We start from the raw sequence: 21545 nt of genomic DNA, 5'->3' as shown, positions 1-21545 counted from the left end.
GTATATATTTTGTTGTAAATTGTTCCTTGCTTTTTACTAAGGGGGTTTTGTGTTCAGCATCATCTTTGTAAGTAAGATTGCTTGGTGCTTGCCCTTCTTGTGTTCAAAGGTATATTTCAAAAGAATATGCTACTTCTCAGTAAATCTATTTATCAGATTTGACAGTATTTCAAGCCTTCCTTAGTCTGTTTACTAGTATGCAGAACAGTAAGAAATGAAATCTGGAATCCATATTTAAAGATAAATGCAAAAAAAAAAAAGGTATAATTATAACCATTCAATACAGTTAAAATATTACTGATGTCTGAATATTTACTAAACAAAGAAACCCACCATTAAGTTTCAGCTGACTTAAACCACATCAAGTATACCCAAAACCAGTTATGTAGAAACATTTATTTATTTGTTTCCTAAGCACATTACTTTTCATTTTTGACCCTAATTCACATTCTTTTGGGACACATTAGCTAAACACAGCAGGTTTCCACAACATATTGTGCAGTCTTATTTACGTTCAGAAGCAAAGTTCTTGCTTTAGTATTACATTTGAGCAGAGAATGGCAAAACCTGTGTTATTAAAAGACTTATAATAGCTCCATAAGATTAGACTTCTATGATATTTATAGGTATATTAGTAACAGAACTGACTCAATACTTCAGAATGAAAAATTCAGCTTTAGTTTCTTTATTGCTGGCACAATATTATTTATAAGATTTCCTGTACTAAGGATAGATTCTCAGCTGGTGTAAGCCAATGTATTTTTACTGGATTCAGGACAGGATAAGAATCTAGACAGTGAAAAGTTCATAAATATTCATCTTGCTAGGTGTGCAACTTAGTTTTGATTGGGTGATAAATCACAAAGCTTCTTCTCCATCATGAAAAGATTGTGCAAAACTTGAAGAACATGTGCTGCTGAGTACAAAAGTGCATGTTATAATAATCTTCAAAAAAAATTGCTGAATGCAGCTTCATAACTCCCTCTTTTTTTTTTCTTTCTTTTTTTTTTTTCTTCACATCTCTGTGCCAGTTAAACTAGGATCACTTGAAGGTATAAGATAACCAGAACAGCAGAACAGAAAAGAGAAATTCACTTCAAATTTGCATGAGTATTTTTCTGGGGGGGGGGGGGGGGGGGGCATCCTTTCAGTTTTGATGAACAGTGTATATTTGTACATTGTACAATTTTACATATACAATGTTTGTATTAATAGAAATTTCAATATTTTTAGATTGATTAACCAGCTTTTTACAATAACTTTTAGACTGTTTAAAAAAAAATAAATATATTAACAGAAAACTGGAAGTAGTCACTGAAATCTCTGAATAGGCCTCCATAACACTGATCACAGTATTGTTGCTTGAATAAAAATATAATTTTAAAAGGAAAGAACTTTATTTCGGTTTACAAATTATCAGTGAGAAAGAGACTTCAACTTTTGCCAAGTTGCTTCAATTGCTCAGTAAGTTGTTTCTTGAAAATGACATATTTTCAATTTCTTATAATCTAGTATATGGCTGGTAGATAATGACTAGAATGACTGCTTCATTTTTCACTTGTCACAGGCAAAATTCCACCCAAGAAAAGAGAATAGGGAATCTGAGATTTCTAATTCAGTTAAAATAAAGATCCCAAAGTTTGCATTCATATCTGAATTATCCATAATAATTAGTCTTTGGTGATTTAGAGAGGTCAAAGAACTTAATTACACTGAGCACTAGTTTGATGATGGAATTCTTTTGTCTGTCCATGGGAAAGAGGAAAGAGATGCTAGTTAATATATTCAGTACCCAGTGTGATTCAAGGAATTTCTTTCCATGGGAGATTAAGAAAATAAGAAAGATGTTAGTATCTTCCCTTTAGTAGAAATGTGATCAGAAACAGCTGTGATGAGTACAGAAGACTAGATAGATGGACAGGATATGTATCAAGATGAAGCAGTCATACAAGCACACCAGGAACCGGCTCCCAAGGTCACGGCACCGAACCTGCTGGAATTCAAGAAGTGTTTGGATGATGCTCTCAGACATATGGTCTGATTTTTAGGTAGTTTTTTGTGGATCCAGGAGTTACACTTGATGATCCTTGTGAGGCCCTTCCACCTCAAGATATTCTATGATTATAAGAACACAGCATGCAGTTCAGGGACTGTAGGATTCCAGAATCACTGGGAAAGTAAACTGAGATCATCTGATTTACCTTTTAAATAGTAGGGACATCTTTCTGCCCTGAAACAGGGATACAGATACTACTGATGAAGCAGCAGGAATTTTTGACTTCCTTACCAGTAAACAGAACTTCTAAACCTCATCAATGCTTTCACTGTATGTCACCATGTAACATAAAGAAGGCCAAATGTGTGTCAGTGCTCCTGCAGTGTCTACACAGACTCAAGCTTGAACACACCCCCACAGCTATTTAGTTATCAGCACACACCTTTGCATGTAGTTTTGGCTTGTGCCATGTTGTAATCATTTAGATGCTGGCTGGGGCTGCTCCAAGAGATGGCACAAGTCTGGGAAGTTTCCTAGTGAATACACTGAAGTAAGACCACCCTGAGGGGGAAAGGGAGAAAGTTTAAGTAGGAGTATTGCTGTGTGCTTCAGCCTGAGGACTGGCTTTGACCCAAGACCATTTTATTTGTTAGCACAGAAGTCACCTTTACAAATGCTTAAAAAGACAGTCTGCCCTACAAAGGTTATAGGCTAAAATTAAGGCAAGAGTTATCAGGTAGACACAGAGACAGCTGCAAGAAAACCGTGAAAGAGGAACAGTAGTAGACAATGATCTCCTGAGTCCTGGCTCCTGTATCCACTTGAAACATTATAAGAAAAATGATTTTTGGTTTGTCTATATGTTACAGACATTGTTTTCAAAAGTACTGTAAATGCAAGGACATCTCTGGTCCACTTAAATCTAAATAATTAGAGTTGTTTTCACTTCTGGACAACAGCTGTGTGCTAAAATATACAGTCATGGTAGAATCATTTGGTTAATCATTATTTACTAGTGACTGTTTCTCTGAGATACAGGAGGAGCTAGACAGCAGGAAGAGTCTCTGGTAGAAGTCTGCACACTTCATGGTTATAGCTCTACTCACACCTAAGTGACTCACTGTCTGAATGTATCTCACATTCTATTTTTATTTTTTTTTGATTATTCTGTGAGTTGAAGGAAGTCCTTAAAATGGTATTTGCCTGCCTTTTAGTTGCCAGAGAAAAGATCAGATGCTTCTTTACAGCACGAATATATGGTTGTGCAAATTGGGGCAAAATCTATCCTGCCATTTTTCAGCAGCGCTCATAATGACAAAGAAGTAGAGCAACTCCACTGTTCATAAAGGCAGAATGCAGATCTCTTATGTGAAGGAACAAGATGAACAGTTCCTCCTTGGCATCTCCAATAGATGGGCCAATTTGGTAGTGACCTTCCTCTGTTAAATATGCCTTAGGGAGGGACTGAGTATAAACTAGTCAATCTATTATGAAAGAATTCATAGAATTTATATGAATCCAGTTTTAGTGAAAAATACTTAAGTTCTTCAAAGGGGAAGAGACTGATGATTTCTATTCCAGATATATTTTGCCTTTTCTCATTGAGAGCTTGGCTGCTCCGCAGAATATTTTATCAGCCTGCATATTAGGATTAATAATTAAAGCACTAATATATTTTTAACTATAAAATTGCAAATGCAACCATAATGCAGTTGCATAGAGTCTACTTAGCATGCCTGCTGTAAAAAGGGACTTATGAAATTTTCATGAATGTTTTATATTGCAGATAGGCAGAATCATTCAGTGTTTAATGCTGCTTAATAATAACATTACAAACAGTTTTCTAAGGAGGCAAGCTGTGCTGCCAAATATATATGTTGTCACCCATCCCACCAAAAATAAGCCTTCTGATGATTACAAGCTTATACCATACATAACTTGCACATGCACACACGTACTCACAGTCACTGCTGTGCTCCCTCATCTCTGTCTCTCTATACTTACAGATCCTCACATGGAGTAAGCAGCAAAGCATGATGCTCATCTTTTAAATGGGTAATAACTTCAGCCTCACTAAGTTACCATTTTCCCTCCACAATTCCGTGCATCTGTCTGGGCAGATGACAAAAATAAGGTGAACAGTGAATGATAGAGCATTATGACATTTTAATCATTGTTTTTAGTCACATTTCAGCTAAGAGAGGAGCTGAAACTAGAAAGAATGAGAGGCAGTGAGCTAAGAAGAAATGCCTTTGACATTACGTGTCACACCTTATCAGCATGTTCTCTTTTAAGCAGATACCATATATCTCTTTCAGCACTTTCTATACCATCTTTCGTAGAAATATGTTGGAAATGAGGGAATAATTTACAGGAAAAATGTACATAACCTTACAGTGAGCTTTTGTTGTTGCTCATTTTTCAAAATGCTGGCTATGTTCGTTCATGATTGTATATGTCACATGAGATTGCTCCTGCTTCCTCTCTGGATGAATTTAACTTTCCAATCAGGAAGGGGGTAAAAGGAAACCACTGAGACTTCAGTTTTATGGAGGATTAGTCAGGAGATGATTAGTCAGTAAGTGACCAAAACCTAAGTAATCTGAGAAGCTTTTTTTTTTTTTTTCTTTTTTCTTTTTTTTTTTTTTTCCTGAAGGGATTTGCTACCTACAAGACATCATTCTTAGGTATTCAGGCTGTTATGACACTTAGCGGCTTGAATGGGAAATTTCACTAAGTTCTCTCATCAGACAAGTATTTGAAGACCAGCTGTAAAAAGGACACATTTAGATTCCTATCTAATTCAGTGTGCCAAGACTCTGGCCAGAATTTTGCCAACCCTTATCTTAAAAGCAGACAGTCACATTCCTGACCCATGAGCAGTTTCTCCCTAATCACTGCTTTTTTATTTGAGTATTTTGAGTTAAGAAAATGGAGAAGAGGCAAAAACAGCTTGTTTGTTTATTTGGCCAAAAGTTCTTACATAATTGCTTGCACCCATTTTTTTTCCAATGCCCAGATGAGAGAACGTATGAGGTGTCCATGTGAGCGAGCTTATGGAGTCTCCATTGATGTCTAATGCACAACAGAATCACAGTCTGCAGGGGGATGCTCTCTGACCTGTTTGGATGTAGCTGCAGAATCTGGTCATTCCTTCACATTTCAAGACATGAAAATTTATTTTCCTGCAAAAGAGCAGAGCACAGTTTCTTTTTTCATAACAAACTTCTCATGAAGTATTTGTTCTTCAGCATTTTTGTTCCTCAAGCCTTACTTTTGTGGTTATCTCAATTGTTTTTCCAGACAAATGCTCACGTGATTTAGGATCAACCAGCTCTGTTTTATAAGCGTTTGTTACATTGGAAGACAAAATTATTTTGAAACAGTCAATGAGGTGTGTGAATTTCCTGAAGGAATTTGCATTTTATGGCTCTATTTTACCTGAAGATTACAAAATTATATTAATTAGTTAAATGTGTTTCATTGATTATATTGTGTCTTGGTGTCTCCCCCCCCCCCCCCCCTTTAATTTAGTGAGAATTCATCCCAGTTCAATGTGTCTGTGCAAGATTCAGGATTTGCTAAGTATATTTAACCCCTTTAGAAGTAAATACAACTTTTGTTATATTCAAGAAGGTAACAACGTGTGATCCATTCATCCAGAAAATAAAGTTTATCATATTAAATAAGTATGGGTAACAACATTTTTGAACCGCTGTAATGATGTCCCCCCTCTTCCACGTAATTGTAAATAAATAAATAAGTTGATATGAATCAGGCTGGAATGATTTAGGATATCTACAATCAGACAAGATCTGAGAATAATTTTTCATCGGTCAGAACAGTGTACAATTACAGCTCAACCATCTTTGAACACTTGTAGAAGCAATGTTTGTGGTTACATAGCTCTTCTCAGTAAAAAATACTGGTTGAAAGCGTCCTTTCCCAAATTCATATTTTGGGGCTATATAATAAGATAAAGCACAGCAGGACTCCCTTTCCAGTTAGCATATAAGTTCTATACCAAGAATTAGACTCCCTGATGGGTCACCAAATACTTGGATTTGGAGTCATTATTGATCATGAAAAACTCTAAAGAATTTAATAGACATTATACTAATAGCAGTCCTAGGTTTATTAGATTTACCCCCTGTTAGCTTCCCTCTAGCAATCGACATAAAATTGCCACTTTCACAACACTGTAGCTGCTCTCTGCCTCCTTCCCAACTAACGAGACGTACTGCTTTCAGCAGCTGGAAGTGCAAGTCTTTTTCCCAGACATGCAGGCTTGCACCATGGTATGCCTCCACTATGTGTGATTTGCCCTTCTAAGTCACTATAAAATATCCTGTGCTCTAAGGAATCCATGGAAGAAGGAGGACATCAGACTAATGAGAAAAATGAACATAAGTTGGGAGGTTTTTTATAGCTTTACTGATTTTACAGTCATTCCCCTAAGTAAAACCCCCCAAAATATTTTCAACCTTATTATCAAAAATCCAGAAGCAAATTCTCATTTGATTCTTTATGATGAACTGCTTAAAATGCTTTGTGAAACACAGTACAGTGCAAACACTGTGAACATTGTAATAGATGCAGACAAATTGAATTGTTGTCACTGAGCTATGCATTGATTATCAAATGATAAACCCATGGCTGTTTATCTGTAGGGAGAAAACACTGGACCCCTAATCACTATCTGCAAAATTTTTCAACAGCCTTCAGTGAAATAGAAAAGGCCACTGTAGTCCTACAAAGGCCTTATGTCTAATAATCACTGAAATCCAAAAATGTCCCCTTGTTAAAAATCAGTCATCATTATTTCATGTTTCATGATCATCTCCACATATCTGAAAAGTCTTTGGTAATGGGAACCTGTAAAGGAGAGTTAGATTGCTGTGTTCATTTGATTTTTGTCCTGCCTGCTACCATGTGGTCTGGCCTAGCCAATAATAAAGTAATTGATTTTACTTTACTTTCCAGTGGCTTAAAGAGCAGTAATTAATCTCCTTACAGTTTTGTTAAATGCAAATCCCATAAAGCTGCCTAATGTGCTTATGAGACCAAAACATCATGCCAGTGGCTTAGGATCTGAATCATGCTGCTAAATGTACCCTTTTGCTTAGCTGCTACTGATGAGCATACAGATGGGAGTGGGGAGATGTTGAAAACTGAATTCTGTGGTTTTATGATCATATCTACCACAAACACTACCAAACACAAATACAACAGGGAAACATTTTAGTTTTGGCTAGTGCTCAAGGCTTTGTGTCTGATATAGGGTGGTCAATTGAAGATAATGGGGATTTCTCCTTTCCTAGTGTCATTTTGGCAGCAGATTTAAAGGATTTCCACTGAAAAATAGATGCTTTCAGCTACAGCTGATGATGAAAGCTGTGGCTCTTCAGACATCTCTGAATATATAGAGGCCAATTGGCTCAAACTTGGAGATGGAAAAAAAGAAGGCATTAGTACAAATACATCCTCTCTCTTTTTTGCTAACTTTCAATACAGCAACAGTTAAAAATAATAATAATAATAATAATAAATGCCTGCTGATCTAATCTGATGACCTAATCTGACCAGCTAATGTACCATTTTACCTAATGCAAAAGTGATCTTTAGCCAGAGGAACATAATACATGTTATGTGGTTATTAACTACAGAAACATTTGGTTTTTATCACAGAGCATGCATACAGAATGCAAAATTAACATGTATGCATTTTCAAATTCTAAGTTTTCTAGCAGAGAACCTTTAAATAGCATCAGTAACAAAATAAAGGGAATGATCTGACAAGAACACAGTGCAGTCACAACGCTGAATATAGATTTCGCTCCTTCAAGTGTGGATTAAAGTGAGCTGGAAATGAAATAAACAGAAAAGCCTCAGAAGTTTAGAGCTGAAAGGAAGTCATCCATCACAGTGGAGGAATGTTTGATCTGATGTACAGTAGTTTAGCTCACAAACTTCATTGCTAAAAACATTTATCTCTGTGCTCACTGCAAATTCTAATAATAGAAGGCATGTCCTGAAGAAATTCAATATGCCCAGTAATTGTGAGCATCAGTCTTATGGAATGTGTAAAAAGTAGACATGGTGGATGTTTAGATACAGTCTGTTTGTCTGTGTGCTTAATGATGATGATGATGATAATAATAACCATAACAACACTTACATAAATTGCCTCAGCAATTTAACAAGCTCTTATATAATGTACTTAGAGAATATGTTTAAATGTTTACTTTTTAACTGTGCAATTGAATGCTCATGGGAACTTTTCTGTCTTTCCTTTACCTTATTCTATACACTCCAATCATATTAATCCATTAAGATTCTTATAATACTTGTTGCACGTTATGGTTTTCACACTATACAGATGTATTGAAAAATATAGTCTGTCCCAAAGGGGTTATTAAAAAAAAAATAATTAAGTGAGCAACAGCTCATAAGTAACCCAAGATAACCGGTTATGTTAATGCAAAGTTAAAAATATCATCCACAAATAGTCCTCAATAACAGATCTGGTTAGCATGTCTGTTTCCATTTTCTCTTCTGTGCTTTTTATGCATAATGTTTGAACAGTCTATTCTGCTTTCAGGCAATACAGAAGTTCATATGTATTGTAGAGTAAAGTTTTCCTGGATACAACATACAACTTTACCCTTTATTGAACTGTTCTTATTTTAGTCTTTCCAGACTTCATGAATGTGAAAAAAGTAAGCTTTGATCCCTTCCATTTTCATTAAAACTCTTTATATTCATCAAAACAGACATCAAATTTTCTGGGGCAACAGCCGTAGATGTGAAGAGATGTGATTTGTTATGTGTATGCATTGTATATAACTGGATTACTTAGCTAGATACTGAAAGGATCTGAATAGAATAAAAACCTATACAGAGAAGATAGACCATATGTATTAAATATATATGTGATCAGTGAGGGAACATATGAACAATCTTGTTTAGAACATATTTAAAAATCTGAAGTCCTTGTAGGTTCTTCTTTTTCCAGGTACTTTTCTGTTGTTATCATTTGTATTTACATCTTAGTATTTAAATAGCTCACTAGCTTATTTACTAATTTGCTCATTTACTGTTTGCTTCTACCTTTGCTAGGCAGCTTTTTCCAAATACTTTATGAAGTACACTTTCAGAATATTTCTATTACAATTTCCTACAATTTTTAATAACATAGGTAATTCCTTACTGAAAAGAACAATTCATTTTATTCTCTTGGAGAATGTTGTTGGTTTTAAAGGTAGGTGCCAAAAAGAGATTTTTTTTTCTCATTTATCAGACACTTTTTGGTTGGAGAACCACTTCTTTTCAGGACAATTCTTCTAACCAGCTGCTGCCATTGCACACAAGAACAATGACACCTTTAAACTTGTCAGTTCAATTTTGCACTCATCTTCTTCATTTACCATATTCTGAAAGTCCTATAATTCTTCTTGTTGTAGGTCAGATTCTAAATCAACACATCAAAAGAAAAGTATTACAGGTTCCAGAAGGTAAGACACCCAAGGGATTTTAATTTAAAATTCTATCCAGTGGTGCCATAATATCACATCATGAACAGCTATTGTATTGACAGTTTTATTGGAATATTGAGTTAACTAACAGCATTGTTGATCAACTGAAAGAACATTTATGTCCAGATAGGAAAGGGATGAAAACAGTGTTGGCTAAAATGCCTCACATATCTACACAAGCTGTCACTGGCATATGGTCAGATGCCTCTAACAAAGCTTTCTGGAAAACTACAACATTAACTATAAACATCAGTAGTAGTTTGTTCCTTAGGATGATCTAGCACTATTTTACTAGTACTGTCAGAGGTGTCATTATTGGAGAGTTTACACTGAAGTTTATGACAAGTTTAAACAATCTGGAAATCTTAATGTTGTGACTACTGTCACAACAGGTATGCCTTGTTAATCATGTTGGCAGTGCTATATAAAAAGCCTTTCATGAAGCCTCACACTGATTAAACAATACTTTAAAGGATTGTATCCTCAGGCTTCACTAAGTACAGAGACAGGTGCTATGTCAATAAGGACACAAATTGAAAAGTAACATCACAGATTAAGCTAGTTATTGGAACACTCACAAGCAATATAGCAGTATAACCTTTGTCAAATCTGATCTTGTTGTCAATGCACTCTTCATAATTCATACAGGCAACACTGAAATCCTGTCAAAAGATGGTGGCAGTATTTTGTATCATGACTATCTAGAAGCCTTGTCTGAAAAGTTTAAAACCAAATGCAACTTACAAGCAAAGGAAGGTTGAGCATTAGTAATTTCAACAGCTGTAACATTATCAATTGCTAAAAGCAAATAATGCATACAGTAACTAGCTGCAAAGCAGACAGGTGTCTGACAGCTAGGCTTATTCTGTAACCCAAATCTTTCTATATGCTTTAATAGCAGGAAATAGAAATGAGAATACTGACATATTTTGTATGGGGCTTAGCAGCAATACTGCTGGACTGCACAGAAAATTCCTGCTTTAGTCATAGTCTTTTGCCCCATTTTGTTTTGGTCACCATAAATATAAAAGCAGCTCTAACACCACAAGGAGTAACTTTTTCTTGCCACTTAAATTTTAAAAGGTAAACTGTGAAGACCTATATTAAATAATCTAACACCATAGATTAGAAGGAATTAGTAAACAACTGTTAGAAATGTATGATCGTTTTGTAAGACTGCTTTCAGTGGGCATCTCAGGAAGCTGCAGAATGAACTAAGTGTCTGGAGCCAGAAGTAGCTCATCAAGACGAAATAATAAACAGGTAATTCAGGTGGATCCTCTTGCTGAAGATTCTAACTGTGATGGTCTTACCAGTTGTTAAAGGATTGGCTTCTCTATTAATTGAGGAAAGATGGAAATAATGTCAAATCTTCTTAATAAAGATATGAGTCAGAAAAGAGAGTACAAACATACAGACTCTTCCTAGTGATCTAAGATAGAAAGAATAATCCTTCACTGTCACTGCAGATGAATTTATGTATCAGTTCCAGGAAAGTTATAGAACATTAAACAAGCAATAAGTGACAGGAAAAGCGGTAGATTCATCATTGCAGAGAGTCATGTACAATGGATGAACTAACTCTGCAAACTAATTCCTTTAAAAATGGCAAAGCAAAAATTGTTCTTGACAAAACCTAAGCTGAACAGAAAAATCATTGGAATGATCCTTAAATATATGTTACTTAAAAAAACTCCCTGAGCACTCTTGAATTCCTGCAACCAAGTTATGATGTATTGGAGTGGAAGAATTTCAGTCACATGCCTTATTCTGTCATCTGCATAACTTAAACAAATACATCTTTTTGCATTGTCTATCACTATTTGTTGAAGAACACCTTTGTCAAAGAAACTGAGTTCACTCAGGAAAGTCATGTACCCCACTCAAATCTGAATAGTGTTCAATGTATTAGTAAAGGTCTTCACAAAAATAAAACCTCATGTGCACGTTTGTATACTAGATCACTGAAAGCTTCTTATCAAAAGATGAAGCCCTAATGGTGGTGATAACAAGTAACTTGCAGGTTGACAACAAATAACTTGCCAACACTTATGTCAGTATTGTTCAACATCTACAGGAGTAATCAGTTAACCAATTTCAGCTCACATCTTAACATACAATTTAAGTCAAAACTAAGGATTTATACAAGTTAAAGCCACATTGATATCTGCATGTTCCATGCTATTAATTACTGAATCATAAATCAAACATACTGCAACCTGACTAAAGCACAATTTCACCTTTGTAGTCAGCAAGCCAACAAGAAAATAATTATCATGGGTTTGGTAGAAGCTGCATTTTTTTCAAACATGCTATCTTCTATCTCCCACTTCCGTGCTGGAATCTTATCTTTCACAGGCTATAAATCCTTCCTTTCCTTGTTTCTGATAGCAAGATAAACAACTTGATGACTCTCTCCACTTGAAACAGTCTTCTGCTTTACAAGGTACCAGCTACCTTTTCTCACTGTCCAACCAATTATCATATATTATTACGTTCAGTGCAATTTTTTTTCAGCCTGCATTTAGCTTTGAAGTATGTTGATTCTATTATAGGAAAGTTCTTGCTTTCTTGAAAGATCCTTTCCTTTCCTTTCCTTTCCTTTCCTTTCCTTTCCTTTCCTTTCCTTTCCTTTCCTTTCCTTTCCTTTCCTTTCCTTTCCTTTCCTTTCCTTTCCTTCCCTTTCCCTTCCCTTCCCTTCCCTTCCCTTCCCTTCCCTTCCCTTCCCTTCCCTTCCCTTCCCTTCCCTTCCCTTCCCTTCCCTTCCCTTCCCTTCCCTTCCCTTCCCTTCCCTTCCCTTCCCTTCCCTTCCCTTCCCTTCCCTTCCCTTCCCTTCCCTTCCCTTCCCTTCCCTTCCCTTCCCTTCCCTTCCCTTCCCTTCCCTTCCCTTCCCTTCCCTTCCCTTCCCTTCCCTTCCCTTCCCTTCCCTTCCCTTCCCTTCCCTTCCCTTCCCTTCCCTTCCCTTCCCTTCCCTTCCCTTCCCTTCCCTTCCCTTCCCTTCCCTTCCCTTCCCTTCCCTTCCCTTCCCTTCCCTTCCCTTCCCTTCCCTTCCCTTCCCTTCCCTTCCCTTCCCTTCCCTTCCCTTCCCTTCCCTTCCCTTCCCTTCCCTTCCCTTCCCTTCCCTTCCCTTCCCTTCCCTTCCCTTCCCTTCCCTTCCCTTCCCTTCCCTTCCCTTCCCTTCCCTTCCCTTCCCTTCCCTTCCCTTCCCTTCCCTTCCCTTCCCTTCCCTTCCCTTCCCTTCCCTTCCCTTCCCTTCCCTTCCCTTCCCTTCCCTTCCCTTCCCTTCCCTTCCCTTCCCTTCCCTTCCCTTCCCTTCCCTTCCCTTCCCTTCCCTTCCCTTCCCTTCCCTTCCCTTCCCTTCCCTTCCCTTCCCTTCCTTCCCTTCCCTTCCCTTCCCTTCCCTTCCCTTCCCTTCCCTTCCCTTCCCTTCCCTTCCCTTCCCTTCCCTTCCCTTCCCTTCCCTTCCCTTCCCTTCCCTTCCCTTCCCTTCCCTTCCCTTCCCTTCCCTTCCCTTCCCTTCCCTTCCCTTCCCTTCCCCCTCTCTCTCCTTTGTCTCTCCTTTCTCTTTCTCTTTCCTTTCTCTTTCTCTTTCCTTTCTCTTTCCTTTCTCTTTCCTTCCATCTTTACTAGTTACCCTAATGAAGGATTTTTCTCTTTCTATAAACTCTGGCTTGTATCGTATAGATATACCATCTCATTTGGAGTTAGCTCAGAGTAGCTCTTAATATAACTCTGACAGTGAGGTCGCCCTGCGTGAGTGGTGACAGCTGGATCCAAATATTTGAAAGTTCTCATTGCTTTCCAATTTAGCCCAAAAGACAGAAGGATTTTAAAGACATCTTGATATACAGCAGACATTTGAGAAGAGCTCCCTCCACAGATGCCATGGCTGTCAGAACATGACTGCTAGAATAGGCACTTTAGTACCTCTTACTACAGTTTCCGAAGAGAAACACAACTACTGCAGGAGTGGAGATCTAATAAATAGAGCTGATAAGATCAGGAATGGGCCTGGTTATTCTTCTTTATACAGAAACTAGAGATAACGGCTCCTTAAAATTGGTGTCTGCACAAAGCAGTATTTAATGTTTTTATTAAGGCTATCAAATAGTCTTGCTTAGGAGAGAAATCTAGAGCCCTTGTAGGAAAAGCTTAATCAAGAAAGCTAACAGGGAAAATAAATTAGTTACCATTAGGAACATTCTGTCCTCTGACCATATAAACAGAAGCAGTGAAATAAAAGTAAAAGGAAAGAAAAGGGTTTGCAAAGAATAGAAGTTTAAAAGACAAAGTCAGTATGGTAACTGGCTTCATACAGGCTTTCTTGTGGTGATAAAAATAACATCATACTTTAGCATGTATAATCTATAGCATTCATGTTGACATGCACCTAATGCATAGACACTTATCTGAAAAGATCATCTATCTTGACCTTCTCAAGCTGACTGCTAGCAGTAGTGTCAGCTACCGCTTGTGTCAACTACCGCTAGTGTCAGCCTTATAGAGCTGCAGGCTGTTTGAATAGCTACCCTGCCGCAGCAGGCTTCTGATAAATCCTTCCAGCAAGAGATGTTGAAACACGCACCCCATTATTGATGGTGTTACTCAGACAATACTAGTCACAATACTTTTTCTTTTCAGCTCTAGAATTGCAGATTTTGTTCTTGTTTCTCAGATTCTGTTTTATTTTTCAATAACAGGATATTTCTTTTAAAAAATATTTTGTTACCATGTAAGAAAAAGAAGTGTCAGCGTAGAAAAAAACTGATTTAATTTCTTTGCATTTGATTTATTTCCAACATCCGAGCATTTCCTGAAAAGCAAGTGAAATCATGGCTAGACTGACAGACAACCATTTCTTTTTTTACATTTGCATAATGCACAAAAATAGAAGTGTACTGAGCCTCTTTGAACAGAGACTGTAATGAGGACTGTTACTGTACAAAAACATCTTAATAGAAGCCACCACCCATTGGACAAGAAATCAATTGTATAAACAGATCTAGAATGTATAAATGTAAAAATTAGATCTCATGGTAACTTCTCTTTCTTTCTAGATCAGATAAGAATGTATATTTAGAGCATGATTCAATAACAACTTCCATATACACTACACAAGTATTGTATATTAAAATGTCATCATTTTTATGATGGTCTTGTGAGGTTTTGATGTTCTGATTAAGAGAATTTTGGAAGCTCTGCATTGGTAAAGATGTAGCTTTCCTTTTCCAGGGCGATCTTATTGCAGCTTTTCAATACTTAAAGGAGGCTCATATAAAAGATGGAGAGCTACTTTTTGCTCAGTCAGATAATGACAGAACAAGGGGAAATGGTTTTAAACTAAAAGAGGAGAGATTTAGATTAGAGGTTAGGAGGAAACTCTTCACTCAGAGAGTGATGAGGCACTGGAACAGGTTGCCGAGAGAGGTTCTGGATGATGTGATGTGGTTGAGGTTGAACATCCCTGGAGATGCTCAAGGTCAGGTTGAATGAAGCCCTGGGCAGCCTGATCTAGTGGATGGCATCCCTGGACCATGGCAGGGAGGTTAGAACTAGATGATCTTTAAGGTCCCTTCCAACCCGAGCCATTCTATAATTCTATGATTTCACACCTATGAGGATATGATTGCTGTGATCCAACTGGTCAAAGTGGCCATGACTGTTTTTCTTAGAAAGGAAACATCTTTTCATCAATTTACAATTTCCAGTACAACCACACAGTAAACTGTTAAGCTTGGCTCTAATATTGAAATCCGAACGACATTTACAACTAGAAGAAAAATAAAAAAGAAAAAAATAAAAAAGAAAAACCACCACCACGAACAAAACCCTTCCTTTCTAAGAAATCAACTAATCAGGTGCGATGCTTCATTGCCTGCCATAAAACATGCTTTTGCAAACTTAAACTCATTAGTTTAATGACAGAAAGACTTGTGCAATTGCATCTAACCTGCAGGCAAGGTCTGGAATGAGAGATACAGTTATAACACTTTCAGTGAAGATTATAAATAGCGCAAACTTTCCCCACAGTCTAATGCATAAACCACTACCTACTCCATTAAAAAAAAAAAAAAGAAATTCAAGAATATACATTTCAGTGATGTGTATCAAAATCCAGATTTTGAAAACCTCCTCTAGTGTATTTTTGTTCATCCTTACACTTAACTTTGAGATTAAGATTCCAAAATTTAAAAATTTCTCTTATTGAAATGAACGCATCAGAGTCCACACTTACACTGAAACAAAATATTGGCTTCCAAAGTTTATCTGAAAAATACTGAGTTATTAAGTTTGTACTGTAGGTTCTTTTGTAGCCAGACAGTGTTTCTTTTTTTTTAAAGAAGCTATAACCCCTGTTAAAAAGTGTTTTTATAATTAAAGTATTGTGGACACATCTCTTTGAAGTCATCTCAGCATTGTTTCTTACATATGTTTCCTACTGTCTACAACTACCTGATACATCCACTAAAGTAAGCATGTGTTTTAAAATATGGTTTGCTTTTTGTGATAGTGTACACAAATTACAATCATATATACTGTATGTTTCCAACTCATATTTTCACTTAATTCAATGGGAACAAAATTCACATTGGAAAGTGTAACTGAAGTAAGTAATCTGACAATCTCTAATTATCATTGAAAGATATAAATCATCTCATGTTAACTTCATTCAAATTCTAGGGCAGATAAGAATAACTTAAGTTTGAATGTGGACACAGAGATCTGTACAAGACTCACATTTTCATGTCTTGCCTACTCAGGAGGTTTCTACTTTCACAAATTACATCTCATCATTTTGATTAAAAAAAAAAAAAATTATGGAGTGACAAAGCTGCAACTACCTTTCAAGATACACCCTGATTCCAACCTCCAGCACTTCCTATTATCTTTTAGGCAATAAGATTTGTGAAGACATTTGTTTATTTGCTAGACATAGGATACCTAGCATATCATTTGCTGTGGGACTTTTGCCTTAACTGATTCTACGCTGACTCCTTTATTAAATTGTTTTTTTCATAAAAACATATAATAATTTAGGTTGGAAAAGACCTTCAAAATCATCCGGTCCAAACATCAGCCTGATCTACAATGCCCCTTAATGCCATGTCCACACGTCTTTTAAACACCTCCAGGGATGGGGACCCCACCACTTCTCTGGGTAGCCCCTTCCAATGCTTGACCAATGCTTCCAATGCTTGTTGATGTAAGCATTTTTTCCACCCTCTTCCTGACTTCACTGTGTTGTATGACAACTCACTAGTCCCTACTAAGGCTGCAAGGGAACAAATGAAGTACTCAACCTAATTTCTATCTTCCTTTATGCCTCTTCATCCAAATCTCTTGCAACAGACCATATAAAGTCAACCTAGTACAAATCTTGTCTGTCTGCCCAAGTTAAGCACTTGCCACCTAATACTCTGACAATGTCCCAAAGCCTGCTGAGAGTCTAATGCCAACTCTCTACAATCTCTTTTACGTTGCAGTTTGGATCGTTGCCTTCAGTGATTGGTTGGTAAGGCAATTTGATTTTAGACCAAAACTGGCTTGTTTGTGCAGTTTTCTCAGCTTATTGTTTCCTTTGATTTTCTGACATTTCAGATTGTCATTATCTGTCTGTGTCTGTTTCCTATGTGTTGTTATTCTGCTGGCATGGACTGTCTGGAGCACACCCAAGAACAGTGATAAGGTATCTGGAGCCCTGTTTTGCAAGGTAACATGTAGCTAACATGCTCTGCTGAGACAATTAGCTATTGTGCACTGCAGCAAATGATTAAACATCAAGGTGCCTTGTCTTGGGTACCCACAAAACAACAGGGTGACAGACTTTGTGAGAGTGACAACTGAAAGGGAACAGCAAAAGTAAATTAAAAGGCCAAGAGGTATTTTGTTCTCAGAGCAGATAGTACCTGCTCAAGATACACTTTTCATGCTGCAAAAAAATCTTCATAGAATCATAGAATCATAGAATATCCCAAGTTGGAAGGGACCCATAAGGATCGTCTAGTCCAATTCCTGGCACCGCACAGGTCTGCCCAAAAGTTTAGACCATGTGACTAAGTGCACAGTCCAATCGCTTTTTAAATTCAGACAGGCTTGGTACAGTGACTACGTCCCTGGGGAGCCTGTTCCAGTGTGCGACCACCCTCTTGGTGAAGAACCTCTTCCTGATGTCCAGCCTAAACTTCCCCCGCCTCAGCTTAACACCATTCCCACAGGTCCTATCACTGGTGTTTACAGTAAATAGGTCACCTGCCTCTCCACTCCCCTTCGCGAGGAAGTTGTAGACCGCGATGAGGTCCCCCCTCAGCCTCCTCTTCTCTAGGCTGAACAGGCCCAGTGCCCTCAGCCGCTCCTCATATGTCTTCCCCTCTAGGCCCTTCACCATCTTCGTCGCCCTCCTCTGGACACTCTCCAACAGTTTAATGTCTTTCTTGTACTGTGGTGCTCAGAACTGCACACAGTACTTGAGGTGAGGCCAGACCAGCACAGAGTAGAGCGGGACAATAACCTCCCTTGACTGACTAGCGATGCCGTGCTTGATGCATCCCAGGATATGGTTGGCCTTCCCAGCTGCCAGGGCATGCTGCTGGCTCATATTCAACTTGCTGTCAACCACAACCCCCAGATCCCTCTCTGCGGGACTGCTCCCCAGCATCTCATCACCCAGTCTGTACGTATAGCCAGGGTTGCCCCATCCCAGGTGCAGGACCTGGCACTTGCCTTTGTTAAACTTCATGTGGTTGGTGATCGCCCAGCTCTCCAATCTGTCCAGATCTCTCTGCAAGGCCTTTCCACCCTCATCAGAGTCCACAACTCCTCCAAGTTTGGTGTCATCGGCAAATCTGCTCAAAAAACCTTCTAGTCCTACATCCAAATCATTTATAAAGACATTGAAGAGGACTGGCCCTAAAATGGAGCCTTGAGGGACCCCACTAGTGACCATCCGCCAGCCAGATGTGGCCCCATTAACCACAACCCTTTGAGCCCTGCCCATCAGCCAATTGCTCACCCATCGTATGATAGTTTTGTTAAGTTGTATGCTGGACATTTTGTCCAGTAGGATCCTATGGAAAATCGTGTCAAAAGCCTTGCTGAAGTCCAAAAAGATCACATCAGCTGGTTTCCCTCGGTCAACTAGATGGGTGATCTTATCATAAAAGGAAATCAAATTTGTTAGGCAGGACCTAGCTCTCATGAACCCATGTTGGCTGGGACCAATGACTACATTGTCCCCCATGTGCACTTCAATAACTTCAAGAATTATCTTCTCCATAATTTTACCAGGCACTGACGTGAGACTGACAGGCCTGTAATTGCTAGGGTCTTCTTTCTTACCCTTCTTGAAAACTGGGACAACATTTGCCATCTTTAGAGAAATAACAAAAATAGTGCACAGGAAAGTGCAACAGGTGAAAGCAAAACTATTTTTTTATTATTTTGTCCATGTAGGTCAATGGGAACTTGAACTGAATCACCTGGACATGGAAATAGCCTCCTCCACCCATGGCTAGAACAAATAAACTCAAAAAAAAATGTATGCAGTTGCAGCCGAGTGCAGACGGGAGAAATATGAAGCATGGGGAGGAGTGGAAAAAGGTGCCAAGAAGTCAGGAAGCTTCACGGAAGGTAACTGAGTCCATTTGTCCTCTTTCTATCCTGCTTCTCACTCCTGAAAACCCTTCATCTTTTCCCATCTCAGTCCCTGTTTCCTGTTCCCTATTCCCTGTTCTCTTCTGTGCAATCTCCCACCTTTAACACCAATGTTTCACATGCAAGTGTCCCTACTTTTCTTGAGTTACCAGGAATTGGCAGATAACTGAAGAAGTCCTGTTTTAGTGAGGGGAAGAGTGTGAATCTCAGGTCTGGGCCAGAGAGGACAGCCAGAAAAGAGGTTCAGAAGAGCTACTGTTGATGGGAAATGCCGCCTTCTCTCTTTCCAGTCCTCCCTCCTGTCTTTGGCAATAGTGACAGGAACAGAATTGCAAAGATGAGATTGGGATTTGCTGATGATCTTGGAAAGGCACATTTTTATTTCCTCAGGCATACTCAGAGCAGGCAGTTTGCCATCCCCTCTTGGCTGCAATTTATTTTGCTTCCTGATTCACTTTGACTGGGACTTCATGAAGTTGTATGTTTTATATAGGTTATCTTATAACCTTATGCTATTCACCATAGCCTGTCCACATGTCACACTATTTCATGTTTATTCCCTTGTGGGATTCTGCCTCGTCTGTGCCTTTGAACTCCCAGAGATGCATCTCTCCTCTCTTATCAGGATTATTTGAATACCAGGGCAGCTTCTGTGAAGTAAGAGACAAGCAAGCAGAATGCCAGGAAACCATTGCATTTCCTGTAAATCACCAGGAAAATGCCAGTGCATACTAACAGTGACAAGACTGTGTGAGTTATCTGTGCATACATTTTGAGAGGCTCTTGATAGATTGACACTTGGCCTTGAAGTTGAAAGATATATTAGGAGTGGAAAGGTAAGCTTTTCTTTACAGTAATTGTAATAAATTGTCAGCGCTTCATGACCCCATGATTACTTTTGGTGACCTCTGGAGGGGTCATGACCCTCACACTGAAGAGACCCTGGCCTAGAACATGACTATAGAGACTCAAAAAAGTGCTGTTACTGGCTTTTCATTGCATAAGATTTTCCCTAGGAATTAATTGTTACTTCTCTATCGTTGATTGACCTTATCTGATTTATTCTGATTCTTCTAATGATGAATGATGCTGGTTTTTTTTTTTTTTTTTGGTGAGATCTGGACAAAGAATCAATCCCTTCTTCACCATTTCAGTTCCTTTCTTTTACTCATTCAACCTGACTGTTCAGAATTAGTCTGATTTAATTAAATTTGATTGGATGACAATACCAGAATGCTCCATATGCAGACTGGCAATGATGAAGAAGGCATTGGGATCTCCAATGAATTTTCTGAGATGGCTGATGGCACAAGGAATAAGTGGTAAGTGACAGCAGTGCCCTTGCTGCAGGGGACAGAGACGCAAACTGGTGACCTGACCCGTTGGGACAGATTTGCTAATTGGTTAGGGGTGGGTCTGGGACATTGTGGGAAGTCTGCCAAAGCTTTTCAGCACTCAGACAACAGCAGACCCCTGATGCTTTTTCATATACGCACCAATGATAGTGCCAGGAAAGACCTGGAATGTATTAACTATGGCTACTTGGCTCTGGGGTAGATGGTGAAGGGCATAGGGGTTCAGGTGGTATCTTCTCGATCCTGATGGTGAACTGGAAGGGTTTGATGGGGAATGGATATATTCTGTGGGTCAAAAACTTCCTATGCAGCTGATGTCAGCAGATGGGTCTTGCTTTCTATGACCATAGGACCCTTGTTGAGGATCAGAGACTGCTGGAAAGAGGGGATACACCAAATCAAGTGGAGAAAAACCTTTGCCAGCAGGGTTACCAACATGATAAGGACAAATTTAAACTAGAAACGATGGCAGAGATATATGAAGAGTTCTTATCAAGTGAGAAAGTGGTAGACCATGTTGGCAAATAATAGTGTGCAGCTTGATATAAACAGTAGACACCTCATAATCGAGACCAGCAAAGGGACACAGGTGATTTAGGGACTGAAACATCTGAGGAAAGGCTGAGAGAACTAGGGTTGTTCATCTTGAGAAAAGAAGGCTCAGCAGGATCTTCAATGTGTGCAAACAATGGATGGGAGGAAGGGGAGTTCCCTGCATAGAACTCCAAGTTGGTACTTTAAAACCCTCTATTCTTGACATATTTTTAGGCTAACTTGCTTTCAGATGTCATATTTTTTTGGTAAAAGCTGCTAAATAAATAAATAAATAAATAAATAAATAAATAAATAAAACATATTGAAATAATGTAGTAAGTTTGAACAGAGCATTATATTTATTACAACAGGTGGCATTCATTCTTTATGGTATACAAATGACTTATGTGGGTAAGGATTACCCACAGCTTTCCAGAGTTTAAAGTCTACGTTAAACACCATTTAAGATTACAA

The 21545-nt window shown here is 38.3% G+C and overlaps 1 long non-coding RNA gene across 1 annotated transcript in view; it reads left to right on the top strand.

The window, feature by feature from the left end:
* The window catches only part of LOC308192873, an 82884-nt gene extending 63207 nt beyond the window's left edge, over positions 1 to 19677 (top strand). The window contains exons 2-3 of the long non-coding RNA XR_013949177.1: positions 9460 to 9510; positions 18982 to 19677. This is a non-coding gene — a long non-coding RNA (uncharacterized lncRNA). The remainder of the gene's footprint in view (positions 1 to 9459; positions 9511 to 18981) is intronic.
* Positions 19678 to 21545: the final 1868 nt, after the last annotated feature.

This window comes from Anser brachyrhynchus (assembly GCF_964034855.1).
Source record: "Anser brachyrhynchus genome assembly, chromosome: 3".
Lineage (NCBI taxonomy): Eukaryota > Metazoa > Chordata > Aves > Anseriformes > Anatidae > Anser > Anser brachyrhynchus.
The sequence above is the reverse complement of the archived record's forward strand: the minus strand, read 5'-3'. Positions and strand labels throughout refer to the sequence as shown.